Source organism: Pinus tabuliformis, chromosome J, assembly GCF_031772625.1.
Source record: "Pinus tabuliformis cultivar Carrire ecotype Pingquan chromosome J, CPIR1, whole genome shotgun sequence".
Taxonomy (NCBI): domain Eukaryota; kingdom Viridiplantae; phylum Streptophyta; class Pinopsida; order Pinales; family Pinaceae; genus Pinus; species Pinus tabuliformis.
Genome location: NC_142295.1, coordinates 118,703,996 through 118,720,078, shown reverse-complemented (window position 1 = coordinate 118,720,078; position 16,083 = coordinate 118,703,996). Strand labels below are relative to the sequence as shown.

Below are 16,083 nucleotides of genomic sequence, written 5' to 3'. Positions count from 1 at the left end.
GCAAGTTTGGTAAAAAGAATGCACCTCGGGGCCAGCCCTCATCCCATGTGACCAAGCGCTCGAACCAGGAGCTACGAGCCAACTGTTAAGCGGGATTACTGCACCACTAATCAGTTTAACATTTAATTAATCTGTAATTAAGTTGGTGGAATTTATAGCAGAGCCACTAAATCTGGAACCACCACCAAACTTGGCAGACTTAACTAGCAGTTCTCCAGATTTAGAGGAGGTTTTCTAGGTAAAACTCTTTGAGCCATAACTTACTCAATTCTCAAACAAATTTCGAAAATGAATAGTCATTTTTGGCTAATTGGAACGCTAGGAATTCATTGGAGTAGGTTTCAGAGGCCGAAGAGGTCATCTACAGGTGTTTTTGGTCACTTGAAGATTTTTGAAGCTTGGGGCCACCAGGTGTTGGAGGTCATTCCCAGAGCAGTTAGTAACCAAATTGAGTAAACAAATAGTCATTTCTGATAGATTTGAATGTTTTAAGCTCATTGGAACAAGTACCAAGCATATTTAATGCATGTAACAACAATTTGGGCACTATTGAAGCTAATACAAAGGCCCACACTATGAAGCTAGAACAAAGAGATGTAGCCTAGGAGGGGTGAACTCCTTCAACAAAAATTTGTGTATTGAGCTCTGTTATTTTTGCTAGTTGTGTTTTATTAGATTGTTGTTCAGCCATTTAAATTCATGCTTTTAAGTTCATGCAAAACACTAAATTTCACCAAGTTAGATGAAATGATAATCGCATGCTCATGGATAAACTCTCTACGGATAAGCAAACCAAAGCAAAGAAAATTTTATAGATGGAAATGATACTAGCATAGCATTAACTATCAATCAATTCCATATCAAGTTCCTATCAAAGTACAAGGTTGCTTGCTTGATTTGCTTGAAGGGTTTAATAATTGCAATTGTTATTATGATTACAACGTTGAAGTTAGAGAGAGGAGAAGGGAAGCTACGGATAGCTAGTCCTGCTATTAGGACAAGAAGGAAGAAGGCTGAGAACCATCCTCACCCAAAGAACCACTCAAGGCAGCACCTGAATCACCTCAAGTTCCATCTCCATCAGTTGAGATAGAAGAGGCACAGATTGCACAAGAGGCTGAAGTGATTGAAGAGGTACAATCAGTACAAATTTCTGAGCCTGAATCCATAAACATTATGTCTGGAGAAAGAGAGAATGAAGGCCCCTCTTCAAAAGAGGAATAATTCAAGAAAGCTTTCTATACTTTAACTAAGATGGTTAAAGTCCTCTATGGAGAGAGGAACACTAGAATGGTTGGAGAGAGTTCTAAACCTCCACATGGAGAAGGAAGCTCAGAGGAAGAAAAAAGACAAAAAAAGGGGTTTCAAAGGGAATGGTGGAAATCCACCTCCATCTGCACCATCCTCATCATCTTCACCATCTCACACAACATCATCTTCCACTACCACCACTATCGATACCCATTCCAAAACCCCAAAAGAAAAAACTCCATTACTGAAATTGGACATAAAATTCAAACTTCCCATGTACAATGGAGAGGTGAATGCAAAAAAGTTGGATAATTGGATTCGACAATTGGAGGTATACTGCAGAATTTAGAACCTTCGAGAAAATGACATAAAGATCCAGTTGGCTTCACTGAGGCTAGAAGGAGCTGCACTAGTTTGGTGGGAAGCAAAGACTCAAGAGGAAATGATAATCCATGGTAAGATATCCATTTCTTGGGTTGAATTTGTTTCTGCAATTAAAATATAGTTTTATCCTTCGGCCTATATGCAAAAATCCATCATCATTTGGCAACACTTTAGGCGGCTTAAAGGCCAAACAATCCAAGATTATACACAAGGTTTTAGGAAAAATTCTTTGTTATTAGGAGTAAACTTGAATTCACAAGACACACTCTTGAAATATATTGGAGGTTTACATTCCTATTTGCAACATATTATCCTTATGTTTAACCCAAGTAACTTAGATGAAGTGTGTGTGCAAGACACACATCTTGAGGCAAGGGGAAAAGAAAACATAGAGGAGAAAGGTGAAAGTGAAGGTAAGGGAAAAGAGAAGGGAGGAAAATGGAAGGGAAATAAGAATGCAAGTATCAAAAAAGAGAAGGAAAAACTCACATGCAAAAACTGTTCAAAGATTGACCATGATGAAGACCATTGTTGGAAACTTCATACACAATTAAAATCAGATAGATTGAGAGCCAAAGAGAAGGGAAAAAATGTTGCTATAGTTGAAAAAGACTTAGGGTCAGATTCAGGAGATGAGACAAAAATTATAGTTATGGGTTTCAAAGGTCAACATGTTGAAAGCACTAATTCCTCAAATAGTTGCAACAACACTCCAAATGAATACAAAAGGGAAGAGTTGTTCACTGTCAGAGTAATCTCAAATCATACCAGGATTGATGCACTCCTTGATAGTGGATCACAAGCAAACCTGATTCCAGAAGACTTAGTTAAAGAGCTTAAACTTGAAACCGTACCACATCATAAGCCATACCCTTTGGGTTGGATAGTTAAGGATGCTAATTTACAGGGTTCAAGGAAATGCATTTTTAGATTTGCTATTACTGCAAACTTTGGTGATGAAGTCGAGTTAGACATGGTTCCATTTGACATTTCTGGAATTATCTTGGGAAGTCAATATTTGTATGACAGGAAAGCGGTGTTTCATCATTATGAGCACAAATATAATTTGCTTAAAGATGGGGTGAAGTATATTGTGAGAGCTCATCGCAAGAAAGTAAACATTTCTTCAGTTAATGCAGGGCAAATGAAGAGGCTAGTGAATGCAAGTCAGAACTTGACATTGTTGATGATCAAACAAAGAGATGTTTTGAATCATGATTTTCATAAAGATGCTTATATTTGTAATGAGTTCTTTCAGAATGATAACAGGTTGCCTTTGAAAGAAGGCGAAAAACATTTGTAGCAACAAACATTGGTGTTGAGCGGCGTTGAAGACAAGGTGCTAGTGCAAGAAGTTGTAAAGGTCAAAGAGAAGAGGACAAAGCAGCTTGGCGAAGAAGGCTTGGGTTTCACAAATGATCATTGCTGGTTTCCAAAAGGCACATTACAATGGCGAAAAAGCTTGGGTAAGAGTCGACTCAGTACAAGGCAAAAACAACTAAAAATCGCCATAGAGACAAAGTGCAAGGTGAGAAAGATTCCAAGTTTCCTTTGATTGTTGATCAAGGTAGGAAAAGATGTTTTCTACAAAATTAGATTGTTGTTCTGCAAATTCAGAAATATTGTAGCATGACGGTGTCAAAGACAACAATAGATGGTCGTCGAAATCAAGGAAAATTTTGACTTTTTATGAAAAGCTACAAATGATGAAATTAGGAAAATTTCAAAGGATAAAGCTTGGAAGGATGAGGGAACAATCCCCTCATCAACATAATCAGTGATCAAGAGAGCTTTTGGGGTCCAAATGGCTTCTAGTGGGGAGGAATGATCAGGGATCAGTATTTTCGCTAAAAAATGAAAGTGCTTAAAATTGCTTTAGATTTGAATGAATGGAAAGTGTTCGTCTCTAGGATTCCAATGCTACAAATGTTTCAAAAAACCGACATTGTATGCAAAATTTAGAGCTTCTGCAAGTTTGGTAAAAAGAAACCCCCTCGGGGGCTAGCCCACAGGATGTGACCAAGTGCGCGAACGAGGAGCTAGGGGCCAACTGTTAAGGGGGATTAGTGCGCCACTAATCAACTTAGAATTTAATTTATCCGTAATTAAGTTAGCAGAATTTATAACGGAGCCACTAAATCCGGAACTGCCACCAAACTTGGCAGACATAACTGGCAATTCTTTAGATTTAGAGGAGGTTTTCTAGGAAAACCTGTTTGAGCCATAACTTACTTAATTCTCAACCAAATTTTGAAAATGAATTGTGATTTTTGGATAATTGGCATGCTGGGTTCATTGGAGTAGGTTTCGGAGGTAGAAGAGGTCATCTACATGTGTTTTTGGTCACTTGAAGATTTTTGAAGCCTAGGGTCACCAGGTGTTGGAGGCCATTCCCAGAGCAGCTGGTAACCAATTTGAGTAAAAAATAGTCATTTTTGATAGATTTGAATGTTTTAAACTCATTGGAATAGGTACTAATAGCATTGGATGCATGTAACAACAATTTTAGCACTATTGAAGCTAATAGAAAGGCTCACACTATGAAGTTTGACCAAGGAGATGTAGCCCTAGAGGGGTGAAATCCTTCAACAAAAATTTGTGTATTGAACTCTGTTATTTTTGCTTGTTATGTTTTCATATGCTGTTGTTCAGCCATTTAAATTCATGCTTTTAAGTTCATGCAAAACACTAAATCTCACCAAGTTAGATGAATTAACAATCACATGCTCATGTATAAGCAAACCAAAGCGAATAAAATTTTATATTTGGAAATGATACTAGGATAGAATTAACTAGCAATCAATTTCAGCTCACCATATCAGAAATTTGTGAGGCCTATTCACAATGACAATTTGTTAATTAAGAATTATTTCAGGGGCATAGCTCAGCGTTACAACACATGCAGAATTTGAGCACCAGAAAGCCAACTATTCTACCATTTTAGTGCCACCACTTCAGCTAGTTCGAATTTCCTTGATATCATTGTAATAAGTTGGATTGATTCAATTTTATTATTTTCAGATACATTTTAGTGATTCTGACAAGATATTTTTTGTGAATTTGTTATAAATACTTCATTTTGAGAAGTATCAAGGGTTGGTTTTTGTATGAAGAACACTATCGTATATTTTCTAACGCATTAGCAGATTACCAGTAATACAAAAGCTCTTTCACAGGATTCTTGTGTCAAGTTGTTGGCGAAGTGTATCTATCTGTCTTATGTGTTTATATTTATCTGTTTATAGCACATATTTGTTTTCCAAATCTGAATTATTAAATAGATAAATAAAAGAAATAATTTGTTTAAATCTACACTCTGCACCTCGCTACGAATAATTTCAATGTTTTCCTTTGATCTTTAGATATAGAATTTAGGTAAAAATGTTTAATATTTAAAGTGAACCTTAAATATGTGCTTCCTTCTCCATTTCACAGACCTTAAAGAATCCATTCGCTTTGGCTACCCTGCCCTGTGATATCTATCTGTAGACACTACAGTCAATTTGTATTTTATGTAACAGACTCCATAGCCCAACGGTAATATAGTTATCAACCAACCATTCAAATACAAATCAAACCCAAAACTTCATAGCTAGCCTAATATTCAATCAAACAAAGTTAAATCTTACAGAGAGAGCCCTCTCTGAAGCAGGCAGGGCTAGATCCCAGCTTCCAAAGTTGGTTTTGAAGAAAACTGAACAGACTAATAATAGACACTCACACTCATAAAATAAATACCAGACATATAGAAAATCCAGACATGACGGAAAGGGCCTCAACCTTACAACATTCCTCACATTCTCATTATTAATCCATCCAAATCAATGTACAAAGATTGATAATAGTACAAATAAATACATGAGGAATTTGGTCTCAAGATAGTACGTCTATCTTGGACACTGTGGTTGAGAAAATATCTCAACAACACACTAATCGAGGAGCCTAACTAGTTGGAGAGAATCTCTCAACCAACTAAGCCTAAACTGACTCCTAACCATGAGGAACAAACTCAATCTAGAAAGGTAGAATTCAATCCTAATTTTCATTATTTTAATTAATTTAATTATTTGGACTTAGAATTTCTTTTAATGTGAGAGTGAGGCTAACATTCCCCCCCTCAATGGTAAGTCCAAATTAAGAACCAGGAACCATCTTCCAAGTTCTCATGTTGAAATTGTTGATCCTCAAAAAACATTTGCATGAAAACCACCAAAGCTAGATGCTGAAGAAACTGCAATATGAAGAGACCATGAGTCAGCTGCATGTCTGATTCATATCTGAATGTCGCTTGACAAATCCATCATGTGCCAAGCTACAAAAGGATCCAATTGTCCTTTGCTTGAAATGAGCATCTTGTGTCCACTGACAAAACATTGAGAATGCCCACTAGCTATATTGACGTTGATCACCCACTGGCGAATTTTTTGATATTCACCTGCTGATGAAAATGCTCATTGACTGCTTCGCTGATATTTTCGAGACTTTCAGTCTGACAACCAATGAAAATTACCACTGGCTACTTCATTGATGTTGTCAAGACTTTTAATCTAACAACCACTCTCAATTTCATTGACATTTTCCTCCTTTGTCAACTGAAAGGAGAGACAATCTTCTTCAAATTATTTTTGAACTCCCCCCTTCAGGTGTAGGAGTGTTTCACTGGTGTACTCCCCCATTCAACTGCACGAGAGTACCAATTTCATTCTTACTATTGGCTACAATATGTGTGAGTGAATTCGATTGTGAAACTTATTCAATCTTCTAATCGTGGATGACCATTCCCAAGGATCATTCCATGAATAATTTATCTTCAATCTGGTTGATTGTTGTTGTTTGTTGCATTGTGCTAATGAATGATTTGACTCTCCACAATGGTGACAAGGATAGAGATCAAAACACCGATCTTCCAAAAGACCGGTTCTTTGACAATGAAGGCAATTTGGTTTGACTGCAACTTTAGTTTGCATGTATTTCTTTTTGTATTCAACTTTCTCAGAACTAGCTGATGTGGTTTGTGCAAGAAACCCTGCACTGAGTTGTGACTCCAGTTGAAGAATTTGAGCGCCAGACAGCCAACTATTCAACCATTTTAGTGCCACCACTTCAACTAGTTCGAATTTCCCTGATATCATTGTAATAAGTTGGATTGATTCAATTTTATTATTTTGAGATACATTTTAGTGATTCTGACAAGACATTTTTTGTGAATTAGTTATAAATACTTCATTTTGAGAAGTATCAAAAGTTGGTTTTTGTATGAAGAACACTATTGTATATTTTCTGACGCATTAGCAAATTACCAGTAATACAGAAGCTCTTTCACAAGATTCTTGTGTGAAGTTGTTGGTGAAGTGCATCTATCTGTCTTATGTGTTTATATTTATCTGTTTATAGCACATATTTTTTTTCCAAATCTGAATTATTAAATAGATAAATAAAAGAGAGAATTTGTTTAAATCTACACTCTGCACCTCGCTACGAATAATTTCAATTTTTTCTTCTGATCTTTAGATATACAATTCAGGTAAAAATGTTTAATATTTAAAGTGAACCTTAAATATGTTCTTCCTTCTCCATTTCATAGACCTTAAAGAATCCATTCGCTTTGGCTACCCTGCCCTATGTAATCTAGTTATCAACTAACCATTCAAATACAAATCAAACCCCAAACTTCATAGCTAACCTAATATTCAATCAAACAAAGTTGAATCTTACATAGAGAGCCCTCTCTGAAGCTGGCAGGGCTAGATCCCAACTTCCAAAGTTGGTTTGTGGCTACCTTGGTGATTTTCTTCTACAAACTCATAAAATTACTGAATGCTAATAGATTCACAAAAAGAAGAAATATTACATTTTCATCTTTACTCCAGATCTACCAAACCCCATCAAATATGTCAAGATGAAAACCTAAAATTACTGAGTCCTAACAGATTCACAAAAAAAGAAATATTACATTTTCATCTTAACTCCAGATCTACCAAGCCCCAACAAATATGTCAAGATGCAAACCTTTTTTTAATGCAAAACTTAAATAAATGTTTTCATGTCGAAATATTAAATATTTTATTTCTCTTGACTCTTGGTAGATTCTAAGTTAAGATAGATCTATGATGATTTTGAGCAACACATACACACACACAGATATAAGATTAAAATATTTTATTTATAATTCACATTCTACATATTATATTTGAAAGTAGAAAACACACACACACATATATATATACCATTGAAGTATTTTATTTATTATTGACATTTTACACATTAGAAATCAATACATGTTCTAATCATATTTGGAAGTAGAGAATATGTACTACACTACTCTTTCTATATATAAAAAAAAATTGTTATAATTTTTTTTAAATGTTATATATATGTATGTCAATTCCATATTAAAAAATAATAAATTACAAATTTCCCTAATTTATATATAGTTGATATTGAAATATTTTATTTGGGGTTGACATTTTACACATTCAGATTGTCAATACATACCCTAATCATATTTAGAAATAGAAGGCAAATATCTATAGAACTCTCTCTAAATATAAATAATTAATTTTCGTCCTCCCTCTCCATATATATATATATATGTCCACAATCCCTAAGCATATTGAATCTATGTTTATTCATTGAGAAAAAAAATAACCCCTTCCTCTCTTATAGTATTTTTTTTTTTTGTTATTGATATTGTTTAAATGTTATATATCAATTTCATATTGACAATGCAATAAATTACACATATTTCTTTCAATAAAAAATGAAAACATAAGTTTTTTTTTGATATAAAATTATGTTACTTAATATAAATATTGAAGTATTTTACTTATGGCTAACAGTAAATTATTTTTTCTTATTAGTTTATTTTTATTTAAGCTATTTACATGCCAATTAAACATAAAAGAAATTGCATATCATATTATATCAATTATATTATTTGTATATTGCATATGTGTACTCGGTGAAAAAATTACATATTTTTTTTTTATTTTTTATTATTTTCAAATAATTTATTTCTGTAGTGGATATACATTTAAAATAGAAATTGAAATCTTTTATTTATGGGAGACATTCGCCTTTTTTGTTATTACTAATTTTTTTTATTTATTAAGGTAAGTATTAGTTTATTATTTTTAAATATAATGCAAAACACTTTTTTCCATATTAAAATATAAAACACTTATCCAAACTTTTATATGCAGAATTAAATTTTACAATTTTATCCATTAAATATTTTCATTACATTTTTAATTAAAAATTTATTTAAAAAAATATTTACTATTAACACTTTTATAAAATCCAAATCCAAAAACATCCGTGGATTCCTCCTTTATTATTATTTTTTCCTTTCAAATAAAATTGAAATCAAAAAACATTTACCAATTTTCCTCGAGAGACTCGATAAGAAGGAGAAAAAAAAGGGCGTCATTTCACAAATACGACAAGTGCACGATCTCGAATCATAGCAGCGTTTGAAGTCCATGTAGGCAGCCGAATGAATGCGTGTACGAGGACCAGCTAGGGTTTGAAGTCAATGAATGCGTGTACGAGGACCAGCTAGGGATCGAATCGTCCTATTTATACTCCAAATTCCATCCATCCCACTACCCGCTGCCTTCGAATCGTCCCCCAACCCTTCCTATTTACACTCCAAATTCCATCCACGCAATGGCTTCCCTCCGTGTAGTCCTAACAGTCGCCGTCATCATCTGTTTCTGCCAATTGCCTCCAAGTGTGTCCCAGAGGAAGCCGGTTACGCTGATGATTATTCCAGACACCACAACGCTGCGCTACACCTTCCAAAGCCAGCAGGGAACCCCTCTGCAGATCCAGGGCTTTGGCCGCAAGTTTGCCATGTGCTTGCCAAGTGGCAATGCATCGGGTCCTCTCTTCTTTGGCGACGGGCCTCTCGTATTTCCTGCATTTGGCTCACCCACAGACCTCTCCCTCCAGCTCAGCCACACACCCTTCATCAAGAATCCCGTCTACCCGGACGACTTTTACATTGGTGTGCAGAGAATAGATGTCAATGGTGTCCCCCTTGCGATCGACGCAGCTATGCTGCAAATCGGCACGCAGGGCCGTGGCGGCACCAAGCTGAGCTCCGTGGTGCCCTACACGCAACTAGCAACCCCCATCTACAATTCCATCGTGGCCGCCTTCGCCAAGCAAAAGAATCTCCCGCGGGTTGCTTCCGTGGCCCCTTTCGCCGCATGTTTCAACTCGAGCGCTGTTGTGTCCACTCGCCTTGGGCCTGCCGTGCCGGAGATTAACCTTGTGCTGCAGAGCAACACTACCTTTTGGGCGATATTTGGAGCTAACTCCATGGTGTCTGTTACTGATAACGTGTTTTGTCTGGGATTTGTTGATGCAGGGGAGGATCCGGTGACATCGATTGTGATAGGGACGTATCAGATGCAGGATAATCTGCTCCAATTCGATTTGGCCAACTCCACACTCGGATTCTCCTCCTCTCTGTTCGGCCGAGAATCGTCATGTTCCTCTTTCAACTTCAAGACGTCCGCATGATGAGTCATTTTCATATGTAATAAGGTCTTGCAGTCCTCTTTCAACTTCAAGACGTCCGCATGATGAGTCATTTTCATATGTAATAAGGTCTTGCAGTCCTCTTTCAACTTCAAGACGTCCGCATGATGAGTCAGTTTCATATGTAATAAGGTCTTGCAGTAAACCATGAGCGCCTGCCTTAGGTTTCCTTACGTTAGGTTTAATTGCCGTGTACACGAATATGGTTTTTTATTTATGTGTGTTACTGGAGTGGAGTCTACAGAGGATCCACTGTTTTCTAAATACAAATGCTTCGAGCTTCGAGACTATGAAGTAGAACAAATGAAGGTGTAATATTTAATAATATTATTCTTAAAAAGAACATTTTTCTCTTAAAAACTTTAGTTTTTCTTTATAAAGATCATTTATTTTAATAAAAAAAAATTGTTAGATTTATAATTCATAAATTTATTTTTATTTTTATTTTTATGATATAATTTTATATAGAAATTTATTCTTAAATCATAGGTAATTTTTTTGTATTTTTTTATTTTATTGCGAACACTTTTATTATATTTTTAGCTTCTTGAGAAAAAAAAAATTGTTTAAAGAGGAAAGGAGATAAGAGGAAGTTTATTTAAATGGTGTTTCCAATTTTTCTTTTTTGAGAAGATTCATCTCTTTTTTTTTTTGGAAAAAACTAATTGCATATTTGCTTCACTTCTTATCCTCAAGGAGATTTATTCTCGCTATAAAAGTGTGTTATTAATGGAAAAAGTAAATAAATTAAAAGGTATACAAATTTTTGATAGAAATATTTTATATTTTTATATTTGTATATATGAAAAATATTTTGTCTTAGCTATGTTGATAGGGCTATTAATTTTGTAATAGTGCCTTTAGAATTTTATTTTAATTGTCAATAATTATTAGGTGGATGGTAGAGATTTTACCTCCATAGAATATTCTAGAAAATTCATATTATTGTAGGTAAATAGAAGATTGAGTTTTATCTCTAAAGTAGTTTTGTCATTTTTCTCCTTTTAATTAAAAAAAATCATGTCAATAAGTGTCACATGAAGTGACTTATGGTGTTTTGGGCATGTGGTATGGTATTATAACAAAGCCTATTTACAGATTAAAAATGTCCAATGCGAAGCTAAATATCCATAATTAACAATAGGGAAAACTTTAGGGGCTAAATATCCATTAACATGTAGCCCTGCCACATATACCATCCATAATTAACAAGGATGGAAATTTTAGTGGCTAATATTCACAAGTGGGCTAAGTTTCCCAAAAAAAAATTCACTAATTTCCATTTTTTCTAAAAATTATTCACCCAAATTTTATAGTATAAAATTGTCTTACCTTAAAATTTGCAAATATTTTATATGGAGACTATATAAAATTATTAGAAATTTGAATATTTTTACAAAATTATTGCCAAACAATTTACAAATTGCATATTATGGACAAATTAGATTCGCCAAGGTTTCTAAACTTTAAAATAAATTTCTATCCTTAAAATTTTCATCTAACAAGTAGTTCCTCCTTGATTTGGTAGAGCATGGGGGTAGAACCCTCGTCCAACCACTAAGGGGTCTTGTTCCAGTAGTAAGTTGTATGGACTCATTTTGCATTGCATGCAAGATGTTTCGTGGCACCATATTACATTGTCTCAAGGAGATCGTCACCTCCATGCATGAATATAAATCAAATTGTGAAAAATCAAGAACTCAATGCGAGTTCCTCGACACAACTTTGAAAGTTATCATTGAGTTACAAGTGAGGGTAATTAGCATGGAAGATGAGTTCTCTAAAATAAAAGGGTTGTTGGAGGATTTTAACCTCAAGGTCAAGGAGCAACGAGCTCTGGTGGTAAATGTGCTCATTGTTCCAAAGTGTCTTAAACATCAAGTGGATAATGATGTTTGCTCAATTTCAGGGCATGTCCCTAGATGAAGGGGCTAAATAATTTGTGTATATATTAGGTACATGTTTATTTATTGTTTTATCTTTTGGAAATTTTACAAGTAAATGTTAGTAGCTTTGTGTAATGACCTTGTACTCATTTCAGGGAGCAATTTTATTTTACATGTTACAACTTTTTGTAGTATAGTGCTCCTAATGAGTCTGGGCATGAATGAAAATTTGTAATGGTTTTATCATTTTGCTTCCTAATAAAGATTTGATGAAACATAAATATGTTTTCAGTGCCATATTTTTTAAAATTATATATGTTTAACTTGTATATTAATTATTTTTATTGTTTATTATTATTAATAAAAAATTTAAGATAAAGTTAGTTTTTATGATTTCTTCTTGTTTTTTTTTCCTTTTTTTTAATAATGTGAAGTGTATAACGAGCGTTTTGATACTTCTTATAGATTTATTCCTATCTATGTTTACCAGGCATTTAATTTATATGTTCCCACTAGTATTATATAATGGTGAAGACGTCTTCTTTATTTATAAATTCTATAACATTCTCCTACCAAAAATGAAATATTATAAATTTTGTAAATATTTAACTCTATGAGATATTTATCTTTAAATTAATTAAATATTATAGTAAATCTGTAGTGTGTTCTTTCGGGTATAAATTCCTTTGTAACTTTGATGTCTTCAGTCTCATTCATTAATATCATCCAAACTTACATGTTTGATGACCTTACTTTTGAATAAGAAATCATCCTTGACTTTTACGAATCTACATAGAGAAGGAGATTACCATGTAACCATACGATTTTAAATTAAAGAAGACAAAATAATAGATGAATGAAACTCACATCAGTTAGGTGAGGAGCCCCCGAGGCTCCCACAACAATGATTTTCAATGATTAATCAAACAATCAATACAATCATATAAAGATATATTCAAATAGGGAGGTCAAAACAAATGTCAGAAAAATAGGACCTAAGTCCTAAATAAAACAACCTAACAAATCGTTTCTCCGTTATTTTCAAGTTTCCCCCTTAACAAATAAAGGAATTATTTCAACACCTAAAATCTCCCTAAACAACTCAAATTTCATCTTCCCAAGGGGTTTAGTGAAAATATCAGCAACATTTTGACAAGTATTACATTATTCAAGAAACATTTATTTTGACTGTATCTTCTCTCTAACAAAATGGCACTAATCATCAACATGCTTTGTTATTACATGATAAATTGGATTGTTTTCCAACTTCATCGAGCTCTAGTTGTCACATCTGATCATTATAGCCCGCTTTTTCTTTGATCCAACATTGCGAAGACCTCTCCTCAACCAGTCTAGCTTTATATTTATCTACATTATGATCTATTTTAATATTGGGTTTGTATAAAGATTTACATTCTATGGGATATTTACCTTTAGGTAATTCAATCAATTCATAGGTTTTGTTTCTAATTATAGATTCATATTTTTCCTTCATTGCTTTTCTCAACTCTTCATGTTCATTAGCTTCATTAAAACTCATGGATTCTATGACATTCAAAACACTACTCATTAGGGCATAGTCCTTATATCTTTCAGGTAGACAAATTTGTTGAGTATATCTCCTTGGCACTTCACTGTCTTCACCCAAGTTCTATATAGATACTTCTCCACCTCTAGGTGAACTTTGACTGTTGCTGATGTCCATATCACTGGATGTTTCCCCAATCTTTTGCTGCTCATTTTTTTATGCTTCTTCTTTGTTGTCTTCAACTTCAAGAAGTATGTGACACCTTTCATAGTTGTTGTCTGTGTTCCCTTCATCTACTTGTTCATGGAAAATTAGATCTCTACTCCGAAATAATTTGTGAGTAGATGGATAAAACATTTTATATGCTTTAAATTATGAATAGTGTCCTACAAAAATGCATTTGATACCTTTAACATCAAGTTCCTTTTTGTTCTCCTTTAGAATATGTGCAAACACCTTACACCTAAGTACCCTGAATTGATGAATTGTTGGCTTAAAACCAAACAAGGCTTCGATTGGGGTCTTGAGATCAAGATACCTTGATGGACTTATGTTCTGTAAATAAACAGTAATGGCCTCTACCCAAAAATAATTTGAGACATTCTTACCTTTAATCATACTCCAAGCACACTCCACCAATGTTTTGTTTTTCCTTTTCTACAACACCATTCTACTTTGGAGTGTAGGGTACTGTAAATTGCTGCACAATTTCATGATACTTGCATTACTTGATGAAGTTACCCAACCTGTATTCTCCCCCTTGATCTGAATAAAGAATCTTTATGAGCTTCCCTGTTTGCTTCTCTGCCATGTTTTTGAACTATTTAAAATACTCAAAGACATCACTCTTTTTCCTAAGGAAGTACACCCAATTGTACCTTCTGCAATCATCAATAGACAAGGAAAAATAATAAGCACCTCCCAGGGAGCTGGTTTGCATGGGTCCACAAACATCAGAATGCATAAGTTCTAATACATCTCTTCTTTTCTTATCATAATTAGAGGGGAATTAATCTCTGTGAATTTTTCCTAATGCATAGCCTTCACAAGCAACATACTCATTCTTTAACATAGGGATTCGTTCAACCATTCTTTGTTTCTACAACAACAAAATATCATGATAATTGATATGACCATACCTCTAGTGCCAAAGGCTTTTAGTTGATATAGTTGCCAATGTCAATGAACAATGTAAAGTTTGAAACAAGAACTGATGCTGTTACCCGTTTCATAGAGATAGTAAAAAGGTGACCCGATTTTTAAAAGGGGCGATGCAGAACACACCTATCTTTTTAAATTTGTTAATTTGTAATGGTTTTATAATTTTCCCTCCTAATAAATATTTGATGAAACATAAATATGTTTTTAGTGCCATATTTTTAAAAAGTATATATGTTTAACTTGTATATTAATTATTTTTATTATTTATTATTAATAATAATAAATTTAAGATAAAGTTATATTTTAGTTAGTTTTTATGAATTTTTAAAATTTTAATAATGTGAAGTGTATAATGAGTGTTTTGATACTTCTTATAGATTGATTCCTATATGGGTTTACCAGGCATTTAACTTATATGTTCTCACTAGTATTATATAATGGTGAATACTTTTGCTTTATTTATAATTTCTATAACATTCTCCTACCAAAAATGAAATATTATAAATTTGTAAATATTTTTTTTTTTGTTAAGCTTGGGAGGACCTTTTCATTTTCTATTTAATCATAGGAAAATTTATACCACATAGATTAGATATGTGGCCTCAACTTGCCCAAGTAGGAAATCAAGTCTGTTGGCCACCTATTCGAATTGTAAGCCATCCAAAAACAATATAGTTTTAAACTCTCTAACCAAGCTATATATGTTTCTGTTTCATGTCCATACTCTATAGTTCTATCTATACATATACTTGCATGACGAAAATTAAAATCTAACTACATATAAAACAAAAGTGAGCATAGGAAAATGACTAGCCCTTTTGCTCCTCCGAGGTCGATTCCATAGGTGTCAGGTCCTTGACTGTTGATCCGGGTATCTCAGAGAGTTTTAGGATGCAAGGAATGTCTCTTTCAATTTCGTCCCGCCTAATGTCTTGCTTGGAATTGTATTTTCTGCAGGTCTCCTTTGTAGCTCGGCATACGTTGGAGTGAAATCGCCATGCGTGCACCATGCCCACTGAGATTCTTTCCATTTCCTTTCCCAATAGGTTTTTCATAAGCTAATATAGCTATAAGGTCTGTTTGAGCTGCGTAATTCTTCTTCTAGTGTTTCCAGGATTCAGAACTAGGTTCCTCCAGTTTTCCATATCCTCCTCAGCCTCACTGCCCTACTTAATTTCCTCTTCTCATTCTTCTAACAGCTTCTGAATTCCTTCATCAGTACCCTCACGGTAAGCCTTAGCAGCTTCGCTAATAAGAATTTATACCGATTTTCTCCCTCTGCAGCATTCTAATGTGCTCATCTCCTTATCCTTCTTGGGGATGTGG

The 16,083-nt window shown here is 34.1% G+C and overlaps 1 pseudogene; it reads left to right on the top strand.

Moving 5' to 3' along the window:
• Positions 1-9,303: 9,303 nt before the first annotated feature.
• On the top strand, positions 9,304-10,164 carry LOC149225846 (putative aspartic proteinase GIP2 pseudogene; annotated as a pseudogene).
• Positions 10,165-16,083: the final 5,919 nt, after the last annotated feature.